General features: G+C 45.5%; 4 non-coding genes across 4 annotated transcripts; all 4 read left to right on the top strand.

The window, feature by feature from the left end:
• Window positions 1-3258: 3258 nt before the first annotated feature.
• On the top strand, window positions 3259-3329 carry trnag-gcc (transfer RNA glycine (anticodon GCC)). Its single transcript has one exon. It is a non-coding gene; the product is annotated as a tRNA-Gly (tRNA).
• Window positions 3330-7840: 4511 nt separating this feature from the next.
• On the top strand, window positions 7841-7911 carry trnag-gcc (transfer RNA glycine (anticodon GCC)). The gene has a single exon. It is a non-coding gene; the product is annotated as a tRNA-Gly (tRNA).
• Window positions 7912-11491: 3580 nt separating this feature from the next.
• trnag-gcc (transfer RNA glycine (anticodon GCC)) lies at window positions 11492-11562 on the top strand. The gene has a single exon. It is a non-coding gene; the product is annotated as a tRNA-Gly (tRNA).
• Window positions 11563-13208: 1646 nt separating this feature from the next.
• trnag-gcc (transfer RNA glycine (anticodon GCC)) lies at window positions 13209-13279 on the top strand. The gene has a single exon. It is a non-coding gene; the product is annotated as a tRNA-Gly (tRNA).
• Window positions 13280-13830: the final 551 nt, after the last annotated feature.

Raw genomic sequence — 13830 nt, 5'->3', positions numbered from 1 at the left:
TGATTGGTACTTATTCATCGTTCAACCATTTGAAACCCTTGTGACCTGAGCATTGGTCCTACAGTGGTAGAGATCTCACCTGCCACTCGGAGGTGTCTGCTTGATTCGTGGCCAATTTTTTTCTCCGTTCTATATAGAAGAGGATGGGAATTATTGTAACAACCAGACATTTGTGTCTGTCTCTCTCTCTCTTTCACTCACTCACTCATCTATATATAATGATTGGTACTTCTTTCTACATCATCCCATCCGGACGTTCCTGTTTCCCGCGCCTTAGTAATCCCGAGGTCTTGGTCTGATTGGTACTTATTCATCGTTCAACCATTTGAAACCCTTGTCACCTGACCATTGGTCCATCAGTGGTAGAGATCTCACCTTCCACTTGGGAGGTTGTTGCTTGATTCGCAGCCAATGGTTTTCCCAATTCTATGTAGAAGAGGATGGCTATTATTGTAACAACCAGACATTTGTGTCTTTCTGTCTCTCTCTCTCACTAACTCAGTCATCTATTTATAATGATTGGTCCTTCTTTCTACTTCGTCCCATCTGGACGTTCCTGATACCCACACCTTAGTAATCCTGAGGTCTGGGTCTGATTGGTACTTTTTCCTCCATCTGCATAGACGACGATGACTGCATCGTGCCATCCAGAGGTTCGTCTGTGCCTCATTGGCTCGTGTTGGCTGCATCATTCATGTTTTATGGGTTAAAGTTCTGATTGGTACTTATTCCTCCTTCAGCCGGTTCAAACACTTATCACCTGAGAATTGGTCCTACAGTGGTAGAGATCTCACCTGCCACTCGGGAGGTGTCTGCTTGATTCGCGGCCAATTATTTTCTCCGTTCTATATAGAAGAGGTTAGCTATTATTGTAACAACCGGACATTTGTCTCTCTCTCTCTGTCACTCACTCACTCATCTATCTATAATGATTGTTACTTATTCCTCGTTCAACTACTCGAAACCCTTGTCACCTGAGCATTGGTCCTACAGACGTAGAGACCTCACCTGCCACTCGGGAGGCCTTTGCTTGATTCGCGGCCAATGGTTTTCCCCGTTCTATATAGTAGAGGATGGCAAATCATTGCAACAACCAGACATTTGTGTCTGTCTCACTCACTCACTCATCTATCCTATTATCTATAATGATTAGTACTTCTATCCCATTCAACCACTTAAGATTTTCATAACCTGAGCATTGGTTGTTCAGTGGTAGAGTTCTCGCCTGTCACGCGGGAGGCCCGGGTTCGATTCGCGGCCAATGCATTTTCCTCGTTCTGCAAAGAAGACAAGATTACATCGTCCCATCCGGACGTTACTGTAACCCGTGACTTAGTATTCCCGAGATCTAAGTCTCATCGGTACTTATTCCTCGTTCATCCACTTGAAACCCTTGTCACCTGAGCATTTGTGCTACAGTGGTAGAGATCTCACCTGCCACTCGGGAGGTTGTTGCTTGATTCGCAGCCAATGGTTTTCCCCATGCTATGTAGAAGAGGATGGCTATTATTGTAACAACCAGACATTTGTGTCTGTCTCTCTCTCTCTTTCACTCACTCATCTATCTATAATGATTGGTACTTCTTTCTACATCATCCCATCCGGACGTTCCTGTTTCCCGCGCCTTAGTAATCCTGAGGTCTGGGTCTGATTGGTACTTTTTCCTCCTTCTGCATAGACGACGATGACTGCATCGTGCCATCCAGAGGTTCGTCTGTGCCTCATTGGCTCGTGTTAGCTGCATCATTCATGTTTTATGGGTTAAATTTCTCATTGGTAATTATTCCTCGTTCATCCACTTGAAACCCTTATCACCTGAGCATTGGTCGGACAGAGGTAGAGATCTCACCTGCCACTCGGGAGGTTGTTGCTTGATTCGCGGCCAATGGTTTTCCCCATTCTATGTAGAAGAGGATGGCTATTATTGTAACAACCAGACATTTGTGCCTTTCTCTCTCTCTCTCACTAACTCAGTCATCTATTAATAATGATTGGTACTTCTTTCTACATCATCCCATCCGGACGTTCCTGTTTCCCGCGCCTTTGTAATCCCGAGGTCTTGGTCTGATTGGTACTTATTCATCTTTCAACCATTTCAAACCCTTGTCATCTGAGCATTGGTCCTACAGACGTAGAGACCTCACCTGCAACTCGGGAGGCCTTTGCTTGATTCGCGGCTAATGGTTTTCCCCGTTCTATATAGAACAGGATGGCAAATAATTGCAACAACCAGACATTTGTGTCTTTCTGTCTCTCTCTCTCACTAACTCAGTCATCTATTTATAATGATTGGTACTTCTTTCTACTTCGTCCCATCTGGACGTTCCTGATACCCGCGCCTTAGTAATCCTGAGGTCTGGGTCTGATTGGTACTTTTTCCTCCTTCTGCATAGACGACGATGACTGCATCGTGCCATCCAGAGGTTCGTCTGTGCCTCATTGGCTCGTGTTGGCTGCATCATTCATGTTTTATGGGTTAAAGTTCTGATTGGTACTTATTCCTCCTTCAGCCGGTTCAAACACTTATCACCTGAGAATTGGTCCTACAGTGGTTGAGATCTCACCTGCCACTCGGGAGGTGTCTGCTTGATTCGCGGCCAATTTTTTTCTCCGTTCTATATAGAAGAGGTTAGCTATTATTGTTACAACCAGACATTTGTCTCTCTCTCTCTGTCACTCACTCACTCATCTATCTATAATGATTGGTACTTCTTTCTACATCATCCCATCCGGACGTTCCTGTTTCCCGCGCCTTAGTAATCCCGAGGTCTTGGTCTGATTGGTACTTATTCATCGTTCAACCATTTCAAACCCTTGTCACCTGACCATTGGTCCGACAGTATTAGAAATCTCACCTGCCACTCGGGAGGTTGTTGCTTGATTCGCGGCCAATGGTTATCCTCGATCTATATAGAAGAGGATGGCTATTATTGTAACAACCAGACATTTGTGTCTGTCTCTCTCTCTCTTTCACTCACTCATCTATCTATAATGATTGTTACTTATTCCTTGTTCAACCACTCGAAACCCTTGTCACCTGAGCATTGGTCCTACAGACGTAGAGACCTCACCTGCTACTCGGGAGGCCTTTGCTTGATTCGCGGCCAATGGTTTTCCCCGTTCTATATAGTAGAGGATGGCAAATAATTGCAACAACCAGACATTTGTGTCTGTCTCACTCACTCACTCATCTATCCAATTATCTTTAATGATTGGTACTTCTTTCACATTCAACCACTTTAGATTTTCATAACCTGAGCATTGGTTGTTCAGTTGTAGAATTCTCGCCTGCCACGCGGGAGACCCGGGTTCGATTCCCGGCCAATGCATTTTCCTCATTCTGCAAAGAAGACAATGATTACATCGTCCCATCCGGACGATACTGTAACCCGTGACTTAGTAATCCCGAGATCTAAGTCTCATCGGTACTTATTCCTCTTTCATCCACTTGAAACCCTTGTCACCTGAGCATTTGTGCTACAGTGGTAGAGATCTCACCATCCACTCGGGAGGTTGTTGCTTGATTCGCGGCCAATGGTTATCCTCGATCTATACAGAAGAGGATGGCTATTATTGTAACAACCAGACATTTGTGTCTGTCTCTCTCTCTCTCTCACTCACTCATCTATCTGTAAAGATTGGTACCTCTTTCTACATCGTCCCATCCAGACGTTCCTGTTTCCCGTGCCCTAGTTATCCCGAGGTCTGGGTATGATTGGAACTTATTCCTCTTTCAACCATTTGAAACCCATGTCACCTGAGCATTGGTCCCACAGTGGTAGAGATCTCAGCTGCCACTCGGGAATTCATTGCTTGATTCGCGGCCAATGGTTTTCCCCGTTCTATATAGAACAGGATGGCAAATAATTGCAACAACCAGACATTTGTGTCTGTCTCTCTCTCTCACTCACTCATCTATCTATAAAGATTGGTACCTCTTTCTACATCATCCCATACGTACGTTCCTGTTTCCCGCGCCTTAGTAATCCCGAGGTCTTGGTCTGATTGGTACTTATTCATCGTTCAACCATTTCAAACCCTTGTCACCTGACCATTGGTCCGACAGTGGTAGAGATCTCACCTTCCACTAGGGAGGTTGTTGCTTGATTCGCGGCCAATGGTTTTCCCCATTCTATGTAGAAGAGGATGGCTATTATTGTAACAACCAGACATTTGTGTCTGTCCCTCTCTCTCACTCACTCATCTATCTATAGAGATTGGTACCTCTTTCTACATCGTCCCATCCGGACGTTCCTGTTTCCAGTGCCTTAGTTATCCCGAGGTCTAAGTCTGATTGGTACTTATTCATCGTTCAACCATTTGAAACCCTTGTCACCTGACCATTGGTCCGACAGTGGTAGAGATCTCACCTTCCACTAGGGAGGTTGTTGCTTGATTCGCGGCCAATGGTTTTCCCCATTCTATGTAGAAGAGGATGGCTATTAGTGTAACAACCAGACATTTGTGTCTGTCTCTCTCTCTCACTCACTCATCTATCTATAGAGATTGGTACCTCTTTCTACATCGTCCCATCCGGACGTTCCTGTTTCCCGTGCCTTAGTTATCCCGAGGTCTAAGTCTGATTGGTACTTATTCATCGTTCAACCATTTGAAACCCTTGTCACCTGAGCATTGGTCCTACAGTGGTAGAGATCTCAGCTGCCACGCAGGAATTCATTGCTCGATTCGCGGCCAATGGTTTTCCCCGTTCTATATAGAACAGGATGGCAAATAATTGCAACAACCAGACATTTGTGTCTGTCTCTCTCTCTCACTCACTCATCTATCTGTAAAGATTGGTACCTCTTTCTACATCGTCTCATCCGGACGTTCCTGTTTCCCGTGCCTTAGTTATCCCGAGGTCTGGGTCTGATTGGTACTGTTTCCTCCTTCTGCATAGACGACGATGACTGCATCGTGCCATCCAGAGGTTCGTCTGTGCCTCATTGGCTCGTGTTGGCTGCATCATTCATGTTTTATGGGTTAAAGTTCTGATTGGTACTTATTCCTCCTTCAGCCGGTTCAAACACTTGTCACCTGAGCATTGGTCCTACAGTGGTAGAGATCTCACCTGCCACTCGGGAGGTGTCTGCTTGATTCGCGGCCAATGGTTTTCCCCGTTCTATATAGAAGAGGATGGCTATGATTGTAACAACCAGACATTTGTGTCTGTCTCTCTCTCTCACTAACTCAGTCATCTATTTATAATGATTGGTACTTCTTTCTACTTCGTCCCATCTGGACGTTCCTGATACCCGCGCCTTAGTCATCCTGAGGTCTAAGTCTGATTGGTACTTATTCATCGTTCAACCATTTGAAACCCTTGTCACCTGACCATTGGTCCGACAGTGGTAGAGATCTCACCTTCCACTAGGGAGGTTGTTGCTTGATTCGCGGCCAATGGTTTTCCCCATTCTATGTAGAAGAGGATGGCTATTACTGTAACAACCAGACATTTGTGTCTGTCCCTCTCTCTCACTCACTCATCTATCTATAGAGATTGGTACCTCTTTCTACATCGTCCCATCCGGACGTTCCTGTTTCCCGTGCCTTAGTTATCCCGAGGTCTAAGTCTGATTGGTACTTATTCATCGTTCAACCATTTGAAACCCTTGTCACCTGACCATTGGTCCGACAATGGTAGAGATCTCACCTTCCACTCGGGAGGTTGTTGCTTGATTCGCGGCCAATGGTTTTCCCCATTCTATGTAGAAGAGGATGGCTATTATTGTAACAACCAGACATTTGTGTCTGTCTCTCTCTCTCTTTCACTCACTCACTCATCTATCTATAATGATTGGTACTTCTTTCTACATCATCCCATCCGGACGTTCCTGTTTCCCGCGCCTTAGTAATCCCGAGGTCCAAGTCTGATTGGTACTTATTCCTCGTTCATCCACTTGATACCCTTGTCACCTGAGCATTGGTCCTACAGTGGTTGAGATCTCAGCTGCCACGCAGGAATTCATTGCTCGATTCGCGGCCAATGGTTTTCCCCGTTCTATATTGAACAGGATGGCAAATTATTGCAACAACCAGACATTTGTGTCTATCTCTCTCTCTCACTCACTCATCTATCTATAAAGATTGGTACCTCTTTCTACATCGTCCCATCCGGACGTTCCTGTTTCCCGTGCCTTAGTTATCCCGAGGTCTGGGTCTGATTGGTACTGTTTCCTCCTTCTGCATAGACGACGATGACTGCATCGTGCCATCCAGAGGTTCGTCTGTGCCTCATTGGCTCGTGTTGGCTGCATCATTCATGTTTTATGGGTTAAAGTTCTGATTGGTACTTATTCCTCCTTCAGCCGGTTCAAACACTTGTCACCTGAGCATTGGTCCTACAGTGGTAGAGATCTCACCTGCCACTCGGGAGGTGTCTGCTTGATTCGCGGCCAATGGTTTTCCCCGTTCTATATAGAAGAGGATGGCTATTATTGTAACAACCAGACATTTGTGTCTGTCTCTCTCTCTCACTAACTCAGTCATCTATTTATAATGATTGGTACTTCTTTCTACTTCGTCCCATCTGGACGATCCTGATACCCGCGCCTTAGTCATCCTGAGGTCTAAGTCTGATTGGTACTTATTCATCGTTCAACCATTTGAAACCCTTGTCACCTGACCATTGGTCCGACAGTGGTAGAGATCTCGACTTCCACTAGGGAGGTTGTTGCTTGATTCGCGGCCAATGGTTTTCCCCATTCTATGTAGAAGAGGATGGCTATGATTGTAACAACCAGACATTTGTGTCTGTCTCTCTCTCTCACTCACTCATCTATCTATAGAGATTGGTACCTCTTTCTACATCGTCCCATCCGGACGTTCCTGTTTCCCGTGCCTTAGTTATCCCGAGGTCTAAGTCTGATTGGTACTTATTCATCGTTCAACCATTTGAAACCCTTGTCACCTGACCATTGGTCCGACAGTGGTAGAGATCTCACCTTCCACTCGGGAGGTTGTTGCTTGATTCGCGGCCAATGGTTTTCCCCATTCTATGTAGAAGAGGATGGCTATTATTGTAACAACCAGACATTTGAGTCTGTCTCTCTCTCTCTTTCACTCACTCACTCATCTATCTATAATGATTGGTACTTCTTTCTACATCATCCCATCCGGACGTTCCTGTTTCCCGCGCCTTAGTAATCCCGAGGTCCAAGTCTGATTGGTACTTATTCCTCGTTCATCCACTTGATACCCTTGTCACCTGAGCATTGGTCCTACAGTGGTAGAGATCTCAGCTGCCACGCAGGAATTCATTGCTCGATTCGCGGCCAATGGTTTTCCCCGTTCTATATAGAACAGGATGGCAAATAATTGCAACAACCAGACATTTGTGTCTGTCTCTCTCTCTCACTCACTCATCTATCTATAAAGATTGGTACCTCTTTCTACATCGTCCCATCCGGACGTTCCTGTTTCCCGTGCCTTAGTTATCCCGAGGTCTGGGTCTGATTGGTACTGTTTCCTCCTTCTGCATAGACGACGATGACTGCATCGTGCCATCCAGAGGTTCGTCTGTGCCTCATTGGCTCGTGTTGGCTGCATCATTCATGTTTTATGGGTTAAAGTTCTGATTGGTACTTGTTCCTCCTTCAGCCGGTTCAAACACTTGTCACCTGAGCATTGGTCCTACAGTGGTAGAGATCTCACCTGCCACTCGGGAGGTGTCTGCTTGATTCGCGGCCAATGGTTTTCCCCGTTCTATATAGTAGAGGATGGCAAATAATTGCAACAACCAGACATTTGTGTCTGTCTCACTCACTCACTCATCTATCCAATTATCTTTAATGATTAGTACTTCTTTCCCATTCAACCACTTAAGATTTTCATAACCTGAGCATTGGTTGTTCAGTGGTAGAATTCTCGCCTGCCACGCGGGAGGCCCGGGTTCGATTCCCGGCCAATGCATTTTCCTCGTTCTGCAAAGAAGACAATGATTACATCGTCCCATCCGGACGTTACTGTAACCCGTGTCTTAGTAATCCCGAGATCTAAGTCTCATCGGTACTTATTCCTCTTTCATCCACTTGAAACCCTTGTCACCTGAGCATTTGTGCTACAGTGATAGAGATCTCACCATCCACTCGGGAGGTTGTTGCTTGATTCGCGGCCAATGGTTATCCTCGATCTATATAGAAGAGGATGGCTATTATTGTAACAACCAGACATTTGTGTCTGTCTCTCTCTCTCTTTCACTCACTCACTCATCTATCTATAATGATTGGTACTTCTTTCTACATCATCCCATCCGGACGTTCCTTTTTCCCGTGCCTTAGTAATCCCGAGGTCTTGGTCTGATTGGTACTAATTCATCGTTCAAGCATTTCAAACCCTTGTCACCTGACCATTGGTCCGACAGTGGTAGAGATCTCACCTGCCACTCGGGAGGTTGTTGCTTGATTCGCAGCCAATGGTTATCCTCGATCTATATAGAAGAGGATGGCTATTATTGTAACAACCAGACATTTGTGTCTGTCTCTCTCTCTCACTAACTCAGTCATCTATTTATAATGATTGGTACTTCTTTCTACGTCGTCCCATCTGGACGTTCCTGATACCCGCGACTTTGTAATCCTGAGGTCTGGGTCTGATTGGTACGTTTTCCTCCTTCTGCATAGACGACGATGACTTCATCGTGCCATCCAGAGGTTCGTCTGTGCCTCATTGGCTCGTGTTGGCTGCATCATTCATGTTTTATGGGTTAAAGTTCTGATTGGTACTTATTCCTCCTTCAGCCGGTTCAAACACTTATCACCTGAGAATTGGTCCTACAGTGGTAGAGATCTCACCTGCCACTCGGGAGGTGTCTGCTTGATTCGCGGCCAATTTTTTTCTCCGTTCTATATAGAAGAGGTTAGCTATTATTGTAACAACCAGACAATTGTCTCTCTCTCTCTGTCACTCACTCACTCATCTATCTATAATGATTGTTACTTATTCCTTGTTCAACTACTCGAAACCCTTGTCACCTGAGCATTGGTCCTACAGACGTAGAGACCTCACCTGCCACTCGGGAGGTCTTTGCTTGATTCGCGGCCAATGGTTTTCCTCGTTCTATATAGTAGAGGATGGCAAATCATTGCAACAACCAGACATTTGTGTCTGTCTCTCTCTCTCTCTCACTTACTCTGTCATCTATTTATAATGATTGGTACTTCTTTCTACTTCGTCCCATCTGGACGTTCCTGATACCCGCGCCTTTGTAATCCTGAGGTCTGGGTCTGATTGGTACTTTTTCCTCTTTCTGCATAGACGATGATGACTGCATCGTGCCATCCAGAGGTTCGTCTGTGCCTCATTGGCTCGTGTTGGCTGCATCATTCATGTTTTATGGGTTAAAGTTCTGATTGGTACTTATTCCTCCTTCAGCCGGTTCAAACACCTATCACCTGAGAATTGGTCCTACAGTGGTAGAGATCTCACCTGCCACTCGGAGGTGTCTGCTTGATTCGTGGCCAATTTTTTTCTCCGTTCTATATAGAAGAGGATGGGAATTATTGTAACAACCAGACATTTGTGTCTGTCTCTCTCTCTCTCTTTCACTCACTCACTCATCTATCTATAATGATTGGTACTTCTTTCTACATCATCCCATCCGGACGTTACTGTAACCTGTGACTTAGTAATCCCGAGATCTAAGTCTCATCGTTACTTATTCCTCGTTCATCCACTTGAAACCCTTGTCACCTGAGCATTTGTGCTACAGTGGTAGATATCTCACCTTCCACTCGGGAGGTTGTTGCTTGATTCGCGGCCAATGGTTTTCCCCATTCTATGTAGAAGAGGATGGCTATTATTGTAATAACCAGACATTTGTGTCTGTCTCTCTCTCTCACTCACTCATCTATCTATAAAGATTGGTACCTCTTTCTACATTGTCCCATCCGGACGTTCCTGTTTCCAGTGCCATAGTTATCCCGAGGTCTGGGTATGATTGGAACTTATTCCTCTTTCATCCACTTGAAACCCTTGTCACCTGAGCATTGGTCCGCCAGTGGTAGCGATCTCACCGGCCACTCGGGAGGTTGTTGCTTGATTCGCGGACAATGGTTATCCCCGATCTATATAGAAGAGGATGGCTATTATTGTAACAACCAGACATTTGTGTCTGTCTCTCTCTCTCACTAACTCAGTCATCTATTTATAATGATTGGTACTTCTTTCTACTTCGTCCCATCTGGACGTTCCTGATACCCGCGCCTTAGTAATCCTGAGGTCTAAGTCTGATTGGTACTTATTCATCGTTCAACCATTTGAAACCCTTGTCACCTGACCATTGGTCCGACAGTGGTAGAGATCTCACCTTCCACTAGGGAGGTTGTTGCTTGATTCGCGGCCAATGGTTTTCCCCATTCTATGTAGAAGAGGATGGCTATTATTGTAACAACCAGACATTTGTGTCTGTCTCTCTCTCTCACTCACTCATCTATCTATAGAGATTGGTACCTCTTTCTACATCGTCCCATCCGGACGTTCCTGTTTCCCGTGCCTTAGTTATCCCGAGGTCTAAGTCTGATTGGTACTTATTCATCGTTCAACCATTTGAAACCCTTGTCACCTGACCATTGGTCCGACAGTGGTAGAGATCTCACCTTCCACTCGGGAGGTTGTTGCTTGATTCGCTGCCAATGGTTTTCCCCATTCTATGTAGAAGAGGATGGCTATTACTGTAACAACCAGACATTTGTGTCTGTCTCTCTCTCTCTTTCACTCACTCACTCATCTATCTATAATGATTGGTACTTCTTTCTACATCATCCCATCCGGACGTTCCTGTTTCCCGCGCCTTAGTAATCCCGAGGTCTTGGTCTGATTGGTACTTATTCCTCGTTCATCCACTTGATACCCTTGTCACCTGAGCATTGGTCCTACAGTGGTAGAGATCTCAGCTGCCACGCAGGAATTCATTGCTCGATTCGCGGCCAATGGTTTTCCCCGTTCTATATAGAACAGGATGGCAAATAATTGCAACAACCAGACATTTGTGTCTGTCTCTCTCTCTCACTCACTCATCTATCTATAAAGATTGGTACCTCTTTCTACATCGTCCCATCCGGACGTTCCTGTTTCCCGTGCCTTAGTTATCCCGAGGTCTGGGTCTGATTGGTACTTTTTCCTCCTTCTGCATAGACGACGATGACTGCATCGTGCCATCCAGAGGTTCGTCTGTGCCTCATTGGCTCGTGTTGGCTGCATCATTCATGTTTTATGGGTTAAAGTTCTGATTGGTACTTATTCCTCCTTCAGCCGGTTCAAACACTTGTCACCTGAGCATTGGTCCTACATTGGTAGAGATCTCACCTGCCACTCGGGAGGTGTCTGCTTGATTCGCGGCCAATGGTTTTCCCCGTTCTATATAGTAGAGGATGGCAAATAATTGCAACAACCAGACATTTGTGTCTGTCTCACTCACTCACTCATCTATCCAATTATCTTTAAAGATTAGTACTTCTTTCCCATTCAACCACTTAAGATTTTCATAACCTTAGCATTGGTTGTTCAGTGGTAGAATTCTCGCCTGCCACGCGGGAGGCCCGGGTTCGATTCCCGGCCAATGCATTTTCCTCGTTCTGCAAAGAAGACAATGATTACATCGTCCCATACGGGCGTTACTGTAACCCTGACTTAGTAATCCCGAGATCTAAGTCTCATCGGTTCTTATTCCTCGTTCATCCACTTGAAACCCTTGTCACCTGAGCATTGGTCCGACAGTGGTAGAGATCTCACCTGCCACACGGGAGGTTGTTGCTTCATTCGCGGCCAATGGTTTTCCCCATTCTATGTAGAAGAGGATGGCTATTATTGTAACAACCAGACATTTGTGTCTGTCTCTCTCTCTCTTTCAATCACTCACTCATCAATCTATAATGATTGGTACTTCTTTCTACATCATCCCATCCGGACGTTCCTGTTTCCTGCGCCTTAGTAATCCCGAGGTCATGGTCTGATTGGTACTTATTCATCGTTCAACCATTTCAAACCCTTGTCCCCTGACCATTGGTCCAACAGTGGTAGAGATCTCACCATCCACTCGGGAGGTTGTTGCTTGATTCGCGGCCAATGGTTTTCCCCATTCTATGTAGAAGAGGATGGCTATTATTGTAACAACCAGACATTTGTGTCTGTCTCTCTCTCTCTCTCACTCACTCATCTATCTGTAAAGATTGGTACCTCTTTCTACATCGTCCCATCCAGACGTTCCTGTTTCCCGTGCCCTAGTTATCCCGAGGTCTGGGTATGATTGGAACTTATTCCTCGTTCATCCACTTGAAACCCTTGTCACCTGAGCATTTGTGCTACAGTGGTAGATATCTCACCTTCCACTCGGGAGGTTGTTGCTTGATTCGCGGCCAATGGTTATCCCCGATCTATATAGAAGAGGATGGCTATTATTGTAACAACCACACATTTGTGTCTGTCTCTCTCTCTCACTCACTCATCTATCTATAAAGATTGGTACCTCTTTCTACATCGTCCCATCCGGACGTTCCTGTTTCCCGCGCCTTAGTAATCCCGAGGTCTTGGTCTGATTGGTACTTATTCCTCGTTCATCCACTTGATACCCTTGTCACCTGAGCATTGGTCCTACAGTGGTAGAGATCTCAGCTGCCACGCAGGAATTCATTGCTCGATTCGCGGCCAATGGTTTTCCCCGTTCTATATAGAACAGGATGGCAAATAATTGCAACAACCAGACATTTGTGTCTGTCTCTCTCTCTCACTCACTCATCTATCTATAAAGATTGGTACCTCTTTCTACATCGTCCCATCCGGACGTTCCTGTTTCCCGTGCCTTAGTTATCCCGAGGTCTGGGTCTGATTGGTACTTTTTCCTCCTTCTGCATAGACGATGATGACTGCATCGTGCCATCCAGAGGTTCGTCTGTGCCTCATTGGCTCGTGTTGGCTGCATCATTCATGTTTTATGGGTTAAAGTTCTGATTGGTACTTATTCCTCCTTCAGCCGGTTCAAACATTTGTCACCTGAGCATTGGTCCTACATTGGTAGAGATCTCACCTGCCACTCGGGAGGTGTCTGCTTGATTCGCGGCCAATGGTTTTCCCCGTTCTATATAGTAGAGGATGGCAAATAATTGCAACAACCAGACATTTGTGTCTGTCTCACTCACTCACTCATCTATCCAATTATCTTTAAAGATTAGTACTTCTTTCCCATTCAACCACTTAAGATTTTCATAACCTTAGCATTGGTTGTTCAGTGGTAGAATTCTCGCCTGCCACGCGGGAGGCCCGGGTTCGATTCCCGGCCAATGCATTTTCCTCGTTCTGCAAAGAAGACAATGAATAAATCGTCCCATACGGGCGTTACTGTAACCCTGACTTAGTAATCCCGAGATCTAAGTTTCATCGGTACGTATTCCTCATTCATCCACTTGAAACCCTTGTCACCTGAGCATTGGTCCGCCAGTGGTAGCGATCTCACCGGCCACTCGGGAGGTTGTTGCTTGATTCGCGGACAATGGTTATCCCCGATCTATATAGAAGAGGATGGCTATTATTGTAACAACCAGACATTTGTGTCTGTCTCTCTCTCTCACTAACTCAGTCATCTATTTATAATGATTGGTACTTCTTTCTACTTCGTCCCATCTGGACGTTCCTGATACCCGCACCTTAGTAATCCTGAGGTCTAAGTCTGATTGGTACTTATTCATCGTTCAACCATTTGAAACCCTTGTCACCTGACCATTGGTCCGACAGTGGTAGAGATCTCACCTTCCACTAGGGAGGTTTTGCTTGATTCGCGGCCAATGGTTTTCCCCATTCTATGTAGAAGAGGATGGCTATTATTGTAACAACCAGACA

This window comes from Amia ocellicauda, chromosome 20, assembly GCF_036373705.1.
Source record: "Amia ocellicauda isolate fAmiCal2 chromosome 20, fAmiCal2.hap1, whole genome shotgun sequence".
NCBI classification, from domain to species: Eukaryota; Metazoa; Chordata; class Actinopteri; order Amiiformes; family Amiidae; genus Amia; species Amia ocellicauda.
The sequence above is the reverse complement of the archived record's forward strand: the minus strand, read 5'-3'. Positions and strand labels throughout refer to the sequence as shown.